Here is a 14,189-nt window from a genome sequence, read left to right as displayed (position 1 = left end):
AAATCAAAGATGAATGACACCCCTCCTCCTTCCAATTGCTGAATTCCAGACCAGGGGAAAAAGCATGAACAAAGGCACAAAAGAATGGAATACTGGTATGAGAAATGGTGATCAATTTAGCATTTGAGAAATCCCATATATTATTTAGTACTCATTGGATGAAGCTTTAGATGCCAACTTGATTGGGTTTAAACACAAATGATTTTCTTAAAAGAATGTAGGATGACAAATGGAACTGAAGGTCAAGTGTGCAGTCAGGCCTCTGGAAGGTCTGGAACAGGACCTGGGAAGCAGATAGAAACCCAGGTGGGTTCTTTCCATGTGTCTGCTCCTGATATCCAGCCCATATGGCTAAAATGAACTTTGCTTTTTGGGAAAAAAAAATACAGTCACCTTTTTGTACTCTGACCTCGGTGATATCACACAGTGATGTTACAGGGGAATCTTTGAGAAAGTCTTCAGGTGGGGGGTTTGAATGTCATATTGTACTGCCACATAACGATTTTTTCTTTTAATGGGGATGTTGGTAATTAATTTATTATCATTATTCTTAGATTATGGAGGGTCTAAAGTCATAGGATAAATATCACTATACATGGTGTAAAATATCTGATTGCCCTGAGAAAAAATAAATAGCATATCCTGATTCTATTAATTTGTTTAGGAATTTTGCTAAAAATTTCCTGGTTTGGTCATTGGAGGAAGCTGGTGAAGGGTACAGGGGAACTCTCTATACTGTTTCGTAACTTCTTATAAACCTCAAATTACTTAAAAATTAAAGTGAAATAAAGAATACAAACAAGAAAATCCCCAAATAATCTTATCCCTCCCCAAATAGTTATCAATTGGAAAAAATTTTTTTGAAAGCATTGAAAACAACAAAATATGCCCTAGGTGATTCTGAGGCAGATTGAGAATGGTTGCCTTAATATATTTAAGGAAGTGAGTACCTTTGTGTAAGATCAAATTCGATTCCCCTAATGAGGACTTCAACCAAACAAGGTTTTGATGGGATTAAATTTAGGAGAGTTTATGGGTAGAATTTATCTTCTGTTTTCAATCTCAGAGAATGTAATAAAAGGTCAGAGCACCTCTTTTACCGTACTGTAGAAATGACTCAGAAATTTCCTACAGAGGCTTGGCTTCTGGCTTCAGACACTCCACCCAATGTTATTTGTCCCCAACATGAATGAGCAATCTGCTTGGGGTTCAGGCTGCCTGAATAATTGACACTTTCTTCCTCCAGGCACTGTGATGAATGCTAGGAAGGTGATACAAAGGGATTATTGGGCATTATATTTAATATGGAATAAAAGGGCACGTGAAACCCTCTGCCCTGTTTTTATTTTTTTCTTTTAGTGTCCTGAGATTTCTGTCTCAAAGCAATTTAACAAATCAAAATGTATTCAAGCCGAAACAGGAGGAATAATTCTTGATCTGGGCAGATCCTTAAATAGAGGGAAACTTTTTGGGTGAAAAAGACATTTAAGGAAGTTATTTTGATCTTAAAATATAATAAATTTCACTTCTGGTAGAGTTGTAGGTATTAGGGAGGTTCGTGTTTTATATTAGATTTCAGACTTTACAGGCAAAAAGTGGGTATAGCTATTTAAGTGCATTAGTCAGGAATTTATTTATTTATTTATTTATTTATTTATTTATTTATTTATTTATTTATTTATTTATGAGAGACACAGAGAGAGGCAGAGACATAGGCAGACAGAGAAGCAGACTCCCTGCAGGGAGTCTGATGTGGGACTCAATCCTAGGATCCTGGGATCATGACCTGAGCCAAAGGCAGATCTCAACCACTGAGCCACAAGGGTACCTCAGGAATCTTTATTTAGGAGTTCCAGGGGCCCAACTGGTTAGCATGTGGTACTTATACAAGAATCTTTTTATTTAAAAGTGACAGAGTAGTTTAAAGGAAAAGGATGTACTAAAGGAAAAGGAAAGATGTACTGACTAACTGGAAAGTTGAAGGCATCTCTGCCTTCAGGTATGGCTAGACCCAGGAATGAAGCAAAGTCATTGGATTGATGCTATTTCTTTACTTGACTCTGCTTTCTGCTATCTTACCTCTTTTCTTGGCACATTTTCCCCAGTGTGGTGGCAAAGATATATTTCAGTAGTCCCAGGAGACACTCTTTCAGCTAACTAACCCCAAATGGAAAGAGCACAGCTTCCCCGGTGGCTCCAGGCAAATTCCTAGGTGTGGCTGTCATTATACTGGTTAAGTCAGAAGCCCATCTCTGAAGCAATCACTGTATAAAAAAGGAAGGGTACTCCTATTGGTTAGGCCTACATGATGTGCTGACTGCACAACCAAGATGTGAAGTCAGTTTTCTGAACTTTATGTAGACTGAAAATAGAGCAGAGGATGCCCATTGGATGAGGATCATCGGTGGGCATTGGCTGCCGCAGTAGACATCATCAAGTGGGTGCCAAAGTGGTGATGGATATCCTGAGGTGACTAATACATCTTATTTGTGAACATGCAAGAGAAACCCCACACCCAGAGTCCCAGTAATACCACGCTCAAGGTGAATATTGTTGAAAACAGGGATGGATGTCATTAACAGATAAAGAGTCTGTAAAGCACGAGTTACAGGGTGAAATTATAAATGAAATATATATAAATGAAAACCAAGGTGGGAAATTAAAGTCAGACCTTGTGTAGTTGGGCTTACAAGGGTATTAATTTGTGTTAAAAAGCTTCATTTTTTGTGTTGGCCTGTCTTGTGAAGTTTCTTTTATATTTGATATATTACTCTTTGAGAATCTAGAAGCTGACTTCTTATTGTGGAGAGGGACAAGTTAGTGGGGGAAGAGAGGAGGGAATGTGGAAGGGAGATAGAGAAAAGAGAAGAGAAATGGTATGTATTTAGGTCTAATTTAATTTATAAATTTATAAATTTATATGAATGAATGTTACACAGCAATAAAGAGTTTAAACATGTTAGTCTTTGATTTATTGGTTTATCCTTAACAGTTTCCCCATGAATTGTCTATAGGCCAAAATGTTTCTCCAAAATGTTTGAAAAAGTGTCCCAAATAAGCATCATGTGAGACTTCTGTTGATATGAGGATGGGATAAAATGAAGGGATTCTTGATATGAGGATGGGATAAAATGAAGGGATTCTTGAATCATTGAGGGGCATGAAGAAAATCAGCAACTGCAATTTCCAAATTTCCAAAAAGGATGTCAACAGCATGTGTTATACCATATGTTATACCATGTTGAGAACTTTGGAATAACTTAGAAAACTTAAGGAATTTTCAAAAACAAAATAAAACAAAACAACAACAAAAAAGAAAGTTCTAGGAATTTTTAAAAAATTGGTAGCAGTCTCTTTCTCAAATCAATTGCATATTCAAGATTTTAAAAATGGCTCAAGCAACTCTTTCTAGCTCTATTTGTTGGGTTTTCCTGGGCACTGGCTTTCCCACTAAAATATCTTCCTCTTTTTTTTTATAGGGGTCTTCTCAAGCAGTTCCAGATGAATAGGTGGGAGGAGAAGCTAATTTTCTGGGAAGATTTTTCTGTTAATTAGCAGTGCTGGGTTAACTCTTGGATTTAACAGATCCTTTTGAGTACACATCCAATTGAGTACTTCTGTAATGTTTTAAACCTTTGGTTGATTTAAGAAGCACTTGCATTTGGTAAAAAGAGAGACAGAATGGAAGGATAAGAGCTCTCTTCTTGGAATTACCATCTACTATATATATATATATATATATATATATATATATATATATATATGGAAATTTATTAATGTCTTTTAGCCTGGATAGTCCAAGCTATAAAGTAGATATGATCATACCTACTGCAGAGGCTTTGGAGCATTACAGTAGGTAAAGAACTTTGTCAAGTGCTCAGCATATTTTAGGAAACAAGCTTGGACAAAGTCTATCATTGGACCATAAGAACAATAATCTCATTTCAGCTGTGGCACAGATTTCCATAGATCTATCTGTGGACCGGACTATAGTCTGGTCTTTTGATGAATTTCCATAGAGCCAGTGATTTACTACCTGATGCCCCTGAGAGTAGGAAGCTCAAAGAGGCTTTCAGGAAATATATCCACCACAGGAATTTTACTAGCCTGTACATTGCCCCAAACCTATTTAATCAGGGTTAAAGATGATGGGCCATCAATCTGAATATAAATACATACTTCTTTTTAAAAACCCTGGAGACAAATTACAAATTATGACCTATAAATGAACCCAGGGTATTTATGCTTCTTCTTGGAAGATTTCCAAGATGCCATTAAAGAAACTTATTGGTGGATTTAAGCCTTACCCTCTCCCAACTCACCATGCCAAGGTATAGTAGTTAAGAATTGATTTGCTTGTTCCAAATGGGCCAGCAAAGAATACTTCCAAAATCACTCTGGGAAGGTGGATGTAACAATGTGTGTGATCTTATTGCAAATGGCATTTGTCTTAGTCTGTTCAGGTCGCCATAGCAAAGTACCATAGACTGAGTGGCTTAAGTAATAGACATTTGTTTCTCACAGTCCTGGAGGCTATGAAGTCCAAGATGAAGAGGCTGGCAAGGTAGGTTTCATTCTGATGCCTCTTCTCTCGCCTTGGAGCAGCCACCCTCTTGCTGAGTGCTCACATGACCTTTTCTTCGTGTATGGGGAGGTATGACCAGTTTTTCTTTTCTTAAGGACACTAATCCCATGAGAGGGGCCCTACCCTTATGACCTTATCCCAAACTAATTACTTCCCTAAGGCCCCACCTCCAAATACTGTCTGTTGTATTGGAGCTTAAGGCTTCAACATATGAATTTGAGGGGGACACAAACATTCAGTCTTCATATTTTTGAATGTCAAAGATATGGGAAAATATGGCTACAAATATAAAAGACACATAACTTCTTTTTTTTGGGCAACACATAAAATATTTTATTTTATTTATTTTTTATTTATTTATTTTTATTGGAGTTCAATTTGCCAACATATAGCATAACACCCAGTGCTCAACCCGCCAAGAGCCCCCTCAGTGCTCTCACCCAGTCACCCCAACCCCCTGCCAACCTCCCCTTCTACTATCCCTTGTTCATTTCCCAGAGTTAGGTGTCTCTCATGTTCTGTCACCCTCACTGATATTTTCACTCATTTTCTCTCCTTTCCCTTTATTCCCTTTCACTAATTTTTATATTCCCCAAATGAATGAGACCATATAATGTTTGTCCTTTTCCGATGGACTTATTTCACTCAGTATAATACCCTCCAGGTCCATCCATGTTGAAGCAAATGGAGGGTATTTGTCGTTTCTAATGGCTGAGGAATATTCCATTGTATACATAGACCACATCTTCTTTATCCATTCATCTTTTGATGGACACCGAGGCTCCTTCCACAGTTTGGCTATTGTGGACATTGCTACTATAAACATTGGGGTGCAGGTGTCCTGGCATTTCACTGCATCTGTATCTTTGGGGTAAATCCCCAGCAGGGCAATTGCTGAGTCATAGGGCAGATTTATTTTTAACTCTTTGAGGAACCTCCACATGGTTTTCTAGAGTGGCTGCACCAGTTCACATTCCCACCAACAGTGCAAGAGGGTTCCCCTTTCTCCACATCCTCTCCAACATTTGTTGTTTCCTGCCTTGTTAATTTTCCCCATTCTCACTGGTGTGAGGTGGGATTTCATTGTGGTTTTGATTTGTATTTCCCTGATGGCAAATGATGTGGAGCATTTTCTCATGTGCTTGTTGACCATGTCTGTCTTCCTCTGAGAAATTTCTGTTCATGTCTTTTGCCCATTTCGTGATTGGATTGTTTGTTTCTTTGCTGTTGAGTTTAGTAAGTTCTTTATAGATCTTGGATACTAGCCCTTTATCTGATTGATCATTTGCAAATATCTTCTCCCATTCTGTAGGCTTTTAGTTTTGTTGACTGTTTCTTTTGCTGTGCAGAAGCTTCTTATCTTGATGAAGTCCCAATAATTCATTTTTGCTTTTGTTTCTCTTGCCTTCATGGATGTATCTTGCAAGAAGTTGCTGTGGCCAAGTTCAAAAAGGGTGTTGCCTGTGTTCTCCTCTAGGATTTTGATGGAATCTTGTCATTTTGAGTTTATCTTTGTGTATGGTGTAAGAAAATGGTCTAGTTTCATTCTTCTGCACGTGACTGTCCAATTTTCCCAGCACATTTATTGAAGAGACTGTCTTTTTTCCAGTGGATAGTCTTTCCTGCTTTGTCGAATATTAGTTGACCATAAAGTTGAGGGTCCACTTCTGGATTCTCTATTCTGTTCCATTGATCTATGACACATAACTTCTTGAATCTGACTATTTACCCCTCCACTGCTAAACTAATTGATTATCAAGACACCTGAGTGGCACAGTTGGTTAAGCATCTGCCTCCAGTTCCGCTCATGATCTCAGAGTCCTAGGATTGAACCCCACATTAGGCTCCCTGCTTAGCAGGGAGTCTGCTTCTCTCCCTTCCCCTTGCTTGTGATCTCTCTCTCAAAATAAATAAAATCTTAAAAATAAAACGAAAAATCTCCCATTTGATTATCTCATTGTTATCTTTCTCCTTTCCTCAACCCACCTAAACAATTTAAAAACCTGTTCTCACCCAGATAATTATTTTAGAATTTACCCTATCACTCAATCACCACTTCAGTCATCACCAAATATTGTAATTTTGACTGATAGTATTAGCCTGTTTTTCGGGGGAAGGAAACAATATTTGCAATAAATAAATATTTACAAAAAATAAATACTTGCATAGGTAAACATAAGTCCCACAATCTGTTTGATGTTGTGTTTTGTAGGATTATCTTATGTAAAGTCTATAAAAAGGAAAACTGGAACATAAGAATTTGTCACTATTGGTTCAGCACTAAAAGGGGTAAAATGACCATAGCTAGCAGAAGATTCTGATTAAGGAAGTAGCTTTTGTTGTGGGGCAGGATCTTACCAGGCTTTGCCAGTGACGAAATGAAATATCCCTGCTGGCCATCAAATTTCTTACACCTCAATTTTTTCTCTTAAGGAAGATCCTGATAATTTAGTTCCTCAGCTTAATGAGGATGCTCAATCTCTAGAAAATAAATTTTGGTCCTTGGAAAGAGAAAGTCATTGTAAATTATATTCACCAACCTTTGGCAAGTTAAATTCATGGTGGTGGTGGTGGTGGTGGGGATGGTGGTCAATTTCCCAAGCCTGGTCCACTCTGAGTGCAGTGAAAAAAAAAATTGAGTTTCTACACTTCAAAGCTTAGAATGAGAACTTGGATATGGAGAGTGCACCAAGACACTGACAGCAGTGAGACCTTGCTTGAATTGCCAGCCGGTATATCCATGTCTCTTATGTCTTCTCACTTGCCACATCTGGATGGGCATGTCAGTTGCCACCTGCCAGCTACTGTGTCATCTTCATATACACGGCAGGTTATCTCCCTGGCCACACCCACAGAACAGCTCTACCCTATGAATAGAATATTCGGCAGCATACATGGTAACTGTGCCAGAATGCTGCAGGACATAAAACAGAATTGTATATTCAGGATCTTTCATCATTTATTTATATGCAACATTCCATCTACCCAAAAAGTCTGCATGGAAGCTTAATTTTATGGGGACACATTTCATAACAAGAATCTGTGAAGGGTTTTAGAAGCTTTAAGAAAGTTTGAATAGAGTTGTGTATTCCTCCTTTGAGTGGAAGGTTATGTACAATAGAGTTACATACAACACTGAACCCAACAGGGCCTGTCTCTTCAAGCACAGTTAGCACCTGAACTTTATTTTTTTTTTATTTTTTTATTTTATTTTATTTTTTTAGCACCTGAACTTTAGAAACCATGTTTTAGGAGAAGACTCTGGCTGGGAATTTTGAGGTAAATTAAGCAGAAGGCAGTTTTTATTCATTATATTGAAGATTAGACATCCTGGGAGCCCTCGGGCCACTAGCCCATTTAATGTAGACGTTTTTGATTCAATCTTTTTGCTGGATCTTTTTGGATTTTTTTGCTATTCTTTTAACAGAATCTTGCTAAAGATAATGGTTTCTGTAGTTCTTCAGAGTACAAGTTCCATAGAACTGCATGCATTCATATAATCCTTTAACTTTAAAGAGACCTTTGTCCTTAGAACAGCTGTCTCTATGAATATTTCATTAGTGAATGTTTACTAGCAACACTTTTCAAATTCTCCTTTATTTTAAACAACTTAACTGGTTCTCCTTTGTTAATAGATTTATGTATTTTTTCCTTAAGACTCTTGCTAGAGACCATCTTTCAGATATTCTAGGGATTTATAGGTAAAGCATCCATAAATTTTCTCTAAGTAGAGATATCAATGGGGTTCTACGTATTATTGGTTTAAAATAACTCTACAAAAATAATTCCTTAAATAATGGAATAGTGACGTATTTGAAATGCAAAAAAGAGAATTTAATAATACATTTTCCAAATGAACAAAAATTAGAGTGCCCAGCATATCTTTAAATATAAACATATTGGCGAAAGACTGAGATCTCAGGTTGCTCACTATACTTTCCCCAAAATGTCAAGCTAAAGTTCATGCTGGTGCTAACAGAATCTGTTATCTGGTGATAAATTCCCATCCCTGTGGACGTTAGAGCCTCCTTCAAATACTTATGCATTTCTGTTGAGCAAGTTTTTTAATAGATATATTCAAGTCATTGATCCAAATGCTCACGCAACCTTAGACATATAACTACAAATTTCTTTCCAGCTAGATGTCAATTGATCAGCATACTTCAGGGTTTGGTTTTAATTTTTTTTTTTTTTAATTTAACCTGTGGTCCTTCTGACATTCCAAATATCTATTTTTTGTTTATCAGGTTTTCATGTAATCCACAGAAGAGCCTAAGGTTGCAGAGACAGGAAGCACAAATTCTACAGGTAGGTCAGTGGGAGTGATGGTGAGAGGACAAAGCACAACATGTAAAGTGTTGGTCTAATGCATACGTTGTTTCCCGGAGGAAAGCACCCACCCTGGCAAACATCGCCCTGAAATGGTGCCTTATCTGAACCTTTAACAGGCTATTCTATCATTCCATAAACTGGATACTCCTGGAGATGGGTATGTGGCAAGTCAATTGTTGCGCTTTCTTTGAATTAACATGGATATCTTTGTTCCAGGGAATGTTGTGTGGGACCCAGTAGCAATAGGTCAGGCATTCTTAAGTCCATGAAAAGTGGTGCTGAGTGGGTAAGGCAAACTCATATCCATAGTATGTCTCAATTTCAGTAAGGACAAACAGCTGCCCCCTCGAGGGTATATGGAGTATTCTCTAGATCCTAAAACAGGTTGATCCCCTGCTGTTTTCGCCTTCCAGTTAACTACAGGTGCAAAAAAGGATCAGTAATTGTGATTGTCTATATGCCTGGGGTCGTTGCCACTCTGCTTACTGCCTCCACAGGTCCCTGTTGCCCTCAGATCAATCCAACGCCAAATCCTGTTGTGAGGTTTGTTTTCCCAAGGCTGCAGGGACTGTCCTAGCATGAGTTTCCTAGAAAACAGGATCTGAGGCAAAAATTTGCATCCTAACTTTTTATTTTATTTTTTAAAGATTTTATTTAGTTATTTGAGAGACAGTACGCACATGCTAGCTAGCATGGGGAAGGGAAGGAGCAGAGAGGGAGAGGCAGAGAGAGAGAAGCAGATTCCCCACTGAGCAGGGAGTCCTATATAGGGCTGCATCCCAGGACCCTGAGATCATGACCCGAGCTGAAGGCAGGTGTTTTTTTTTTTTTTTTTTTTTTTATTCATGATAGGCACACAGTGAGAGAGAGAGAGGCAGAGACACAGGCAGAGGGAGAAGCAGGCTCCATGCACCGGGAGCCTGATGTGGGATTCGATCCCGGATCTCCAGGATCGCGCCCTGGGCCAAAGGCAGGCGCCAAACCGCTGCGCCACCCAGGGATCCCTGAAGGCAGGTGTTTAACCAACTGAGCCACCCAGGCATCCCTGCATCCTAATATTTTAGAGGAGAGTTTGATCTCAAGAAAGTTAAAGTGAGGGAAAAGGAGAAGTGAGGCAGGGGCAAGAGGGAGAGCAAACCCAAGGGATGTGTTACTGAGTTGGGCCACCATCTTGTGGATAACAAACCTTTTAACTACTCAGCCTCATAGGATGTCTTCAGAGAGGCCAAATAAGCTTTGACTGCACCTTTCAAACCATCTATGGTGTGGGCATTGGACAGGGGTAGGAGAAGAAGAGTAAATTGGTAAATTTATGAACTCCCCCCTGTCTTGTCTTCTACAGGTTAAGCCCATTCCAGGAGGCCTGACTTCCTCTGCACTTCTGGATTATGCTGCCTCACCTCTCCAGGGAGCTGTTGGGGAAAACAGAGCTTTTGTTGGTTCCTCTTTCCCAATCAGTCCCATGTCTGAGGCCACTTGATCTGTGTGTGCATGGTGGAGGGTAGAGGAAGCTTCAGTGATGTGCTTTGTGACCATGGGAACTGTGAAGCATGCTTGGTTGGGGGTGGAAGTGGGCATAAGCAGTGCAAAGTAGGTGTGGTCCTAAGAATCTGGGGTAATGCCTAAAGGGTCTAGTGTAGGTGCATTCAGAAAATAGCTATTTGCCCCAGACCTTACCCCACTAGATTCTTATCTGACTGGAAAATTGCACAGGAGTAATTAAGAATACATTTCCAGCCATGAATTCTTGTAAAACATTTATACTTCTTGCTTTCTCTAGGGCACCTAGCAAAGTGCCTGCCACATAAAAGGCTCTGTGCAATTTGGCTTTAGAAGCCTCATAGTTCTTTTGAAGCCATCTCCAGTAACTGATGGGCCCCGTGGACAAATTACCTCACTGGTTTATGGAATCGGTGTTTCACAAAGTGTACATATTAGGCAAGTAAATGAAAGGAAAATCCCAGTGTTTTGGACATTTAATTAACTGGTTCATTCCTATAACTTAAATCTCAACCTACTGACTAGTTTTTTTATCCTTTTTTGAACAAGTTTATTACTTTTTTCTTTGAACATACAGGAATTTAAGCCATGTTTCTTAACATAAAATAATTTTTATGCCCTTTTAGAAAATTGTAGAGCTGTTTATTTCTGGATTTAAAATAAGCAGGAAAAGCCACTAGCTCAGATTATATGTTTAATTGGTACATTTAATGTTTACTTTGTAGGGAAGAATAGGGAATGGGGGAGGGTAGAAGATAAGAAGGAACCCAAGAAGCAGTAGAAATATATTGATTGGCATTTGGAAACAGGAGAAGGTTTTTTGTTCTTTCTTTCTTTTTTTTTTCTTTTTTTTTTTAAAGCCAGGGAATCCTATATTGCAACGAATTAAGATACTAAGATTTCTTGCCAGCATTGATGAATTAGTTCTCTCAGTCAATATATCCAGTGCTTGAACTATCATTTTATGAAATTCAACTCACACACAGATATTTAAGTTATATCCTCTGAGAATTCATAGATCAATAAAACAAAAATAATCAGCCATTGGGATGGTTTAAACAGTCCTAATCATCTGCAATAACTCATATTAAATAAAGATCTTCACTGTTCTTTTAGAGGTGAGGATATGGATATGGAAGGGGATGCTTGCTTAGGCTACTCAATTAGACAACTAGCTAGTTCTGCCTCATTCAGATATTACTCATTAACAACAATTTGAAAGGTCTTCAGAAATATTTTGTTAATAAAAACAACACATTTTTATTTGGCAAGGATGAACTATATGAGCACAGAAGCTATTGAGAGTTTACTTACATGTTTATTACATACATCTGCTTTATGATATATGCTATATGTACTTTATATTGTAAAGAATATATATTATGTATATTTCCAATATTGTCCTATGTTATAAATACTACTTAGGTACTCTTGCAGGGGCCAACTACAAATACTTTCTCATTAGGGCATTAGCTAAGCCCTTAACTAGAATTGTGAGAATTGCAGACTCTTTCTAGTCCTTTCTTGTTTCACTAACCAGGTTAGGAATCTCTATTCCATGTTCTATGACTTAGACTGATCCTCCAAACCACTGACTTCTTGGTAATCTTGATATCTTACCTATTACTGAGAATTCTTACCTATCTGCAGTTACCCAAAGTTCCATCCCTGATGCAGAGTTTATCAGCAACAAATGTAGGCAATAGAGGACACAGGGATTCAGATAACTTCCCCTTCAGTGCCTGGCAAATGCCCTCAGCTATGAGCCACCATGTGGGAGTTGTTTCTGCAACTAATTTATTCAATATCTATCTATCATCTATATCTATCTATCTATCTATCTATCTATCTATCTATCTATCTAATTTTTATTTTTCAGCTTCATTGAAGTATAACTGACAAATATAACTGTTGGTTATTTAAAGTGTACAGCACGAGGGTTTCATATACATAGAACATTGTGAAGGGATTCCTGCATCTAGTTAATTAACACACCCACCACCTTTCATATTTATATATTGATTTATTTTTCCATTGGGGGGTTGGGAGAACTTGGTACATATTTATTGAGTGTCCACTTTGTGCCAGAGATTATGATAAGTGCTAGGAATACTGAGGGGAGTAAGATGTGCCTGGGCTCTGCCCTCCTGGACCTTACACCTCAGTAGACGTTATCGCTAATGAAATGAACAGCCACATAGGTGAACGCTGGGGTATGGAAACTTCCAGAGTGCCTTTGAGTTAAATAACAAGAGGGACACCGTGAAGGCTTCCTTGTGGAGGGACATCTGATATGTGAAGGAGGAATATGTACAGCTAGCTGGATGTGGAGCATTTGATAGTTCAGAGACTTAAGTGATTCAAGAAAGTCGAGTCGAATGCTGCTTGATAGAATTTCCTACAGTTAAGATTGTCCTTGTCTCTCAGGAAAACTCAGGTTAAGTGTTGGGCTCCAAGTCAGATGAGCCTGGGTTTGAATCCTAGCTCTCACAGTGATTACTGAGGGTTTTAGTTGTACATGACAACACTCACTCTTCCCTACTTAAGCAGAAAGTGTTTGTGAGTGGAGATTCCATAGCTTAGAGAAACTTTGGAGAGCCCGATGAACCACATTAGTTTCTACACAGCTAAGAACACAACAGCTTGGAGAAACACTCAAGCACATCACGGGACTATTTTAGGGGAGTCCCACTGGTTCTGGGGCTGTTGCTGTTACGACATTGGGGACCAGAAACTGAACTTCCCACACAGCTGCTGTGGAAGAAACACACGAAGAGACCACAATCTCCATGTGTGGAGGCCCTTCCCAGTCACTTCTCCTTCTAGATGTTCCTTATGAGAACCTAGGCTGCACATGGAGCCCAGTTTCAAGGGGGTCTAGGTAATGTAGTCTCTAATTTTCCAGCCTCTATGATACTGGGTGTTATATCAGAAATATGTTGGAAGGAGTAGTGGATGAGCCAATTTTCTTTATATGTCACATGCACTTACTGGCCATGTGACTTTGGGGAAATTGCTTAATCTTTCTGAGCCTCCATTTTCTCATCTGTAAAATGGGATCAGTAATGGGCCATAGCTCATAGGGTTGTTGTGAAGATCTATCATGGATAATAAATGCTAGTCCTTAGCTTAGATGTGTGAAATTGTGAAATAAATGTTGTTTTTTCATTGCTATTACTAAAGTTATTATAAGTGGTCCTATTGGGGCACCTGGGTGGCTCAGCGGTCGAGCATCTCCCTTTGGCTCAGGTCATGATCCTAGGGTCCTGGGATTGAGTCCCGCATCGGGCTCCCTGCAGGGAGCCTGCTTCTCCTTCTGCCTATGTCTCTGCCTCTCTTTTTCTCATGAATAAATAAATAAAATCTTTTTTAAAAAAGTGGTCCTACTTTAAAGGAACTGTGTGCCTTGAGAAATAATGAAGTCAGGCTGTCTTTGGACTTTGCTGTTGGGAAATAGCTACCTGTTCTGTACTGAATACACGCATTGCTTTGCCAAGCCCAGGAAGGTGAATTTCTGGTAGACAGAATAGTTGAGATTGGAGGTGAAACAGAGAATGGTAGGCAAGACTTACAAAACTCATAAAAACCCCTTAGTGCTTATTTAGTGCTCTAAAATTCAATCATGAGCTGTTTAGTCCTTTTGTGTCTTTTGGGTTTTGTTCTTGTGTTAAGAATTGCAACAAAACCACTGTGTCTTTTATTGCCTGTTTGCCTATTTTAATTATGAGTCCTCCCTGGTGGACTGGTCTCACTGTGGCAGACTATATCTTGG

Source organism: Canis aureus, chromosome 23, assembly GCF_053574225.1.
Source record: "Canis aureus isolate CA01 chromosome 23, VMU_Caureus_v.1.0, whole genome shotgun sequence".
NCBI classification, from domain to species: domain Eukaryota; kingdom Metazoa; phylum Chordata; class Mammalia; order Carnivora; family Canidae; genus Canis; species Canis aureus.
This window is presented reverse-complemented; position numbering follows the sequence as displayed.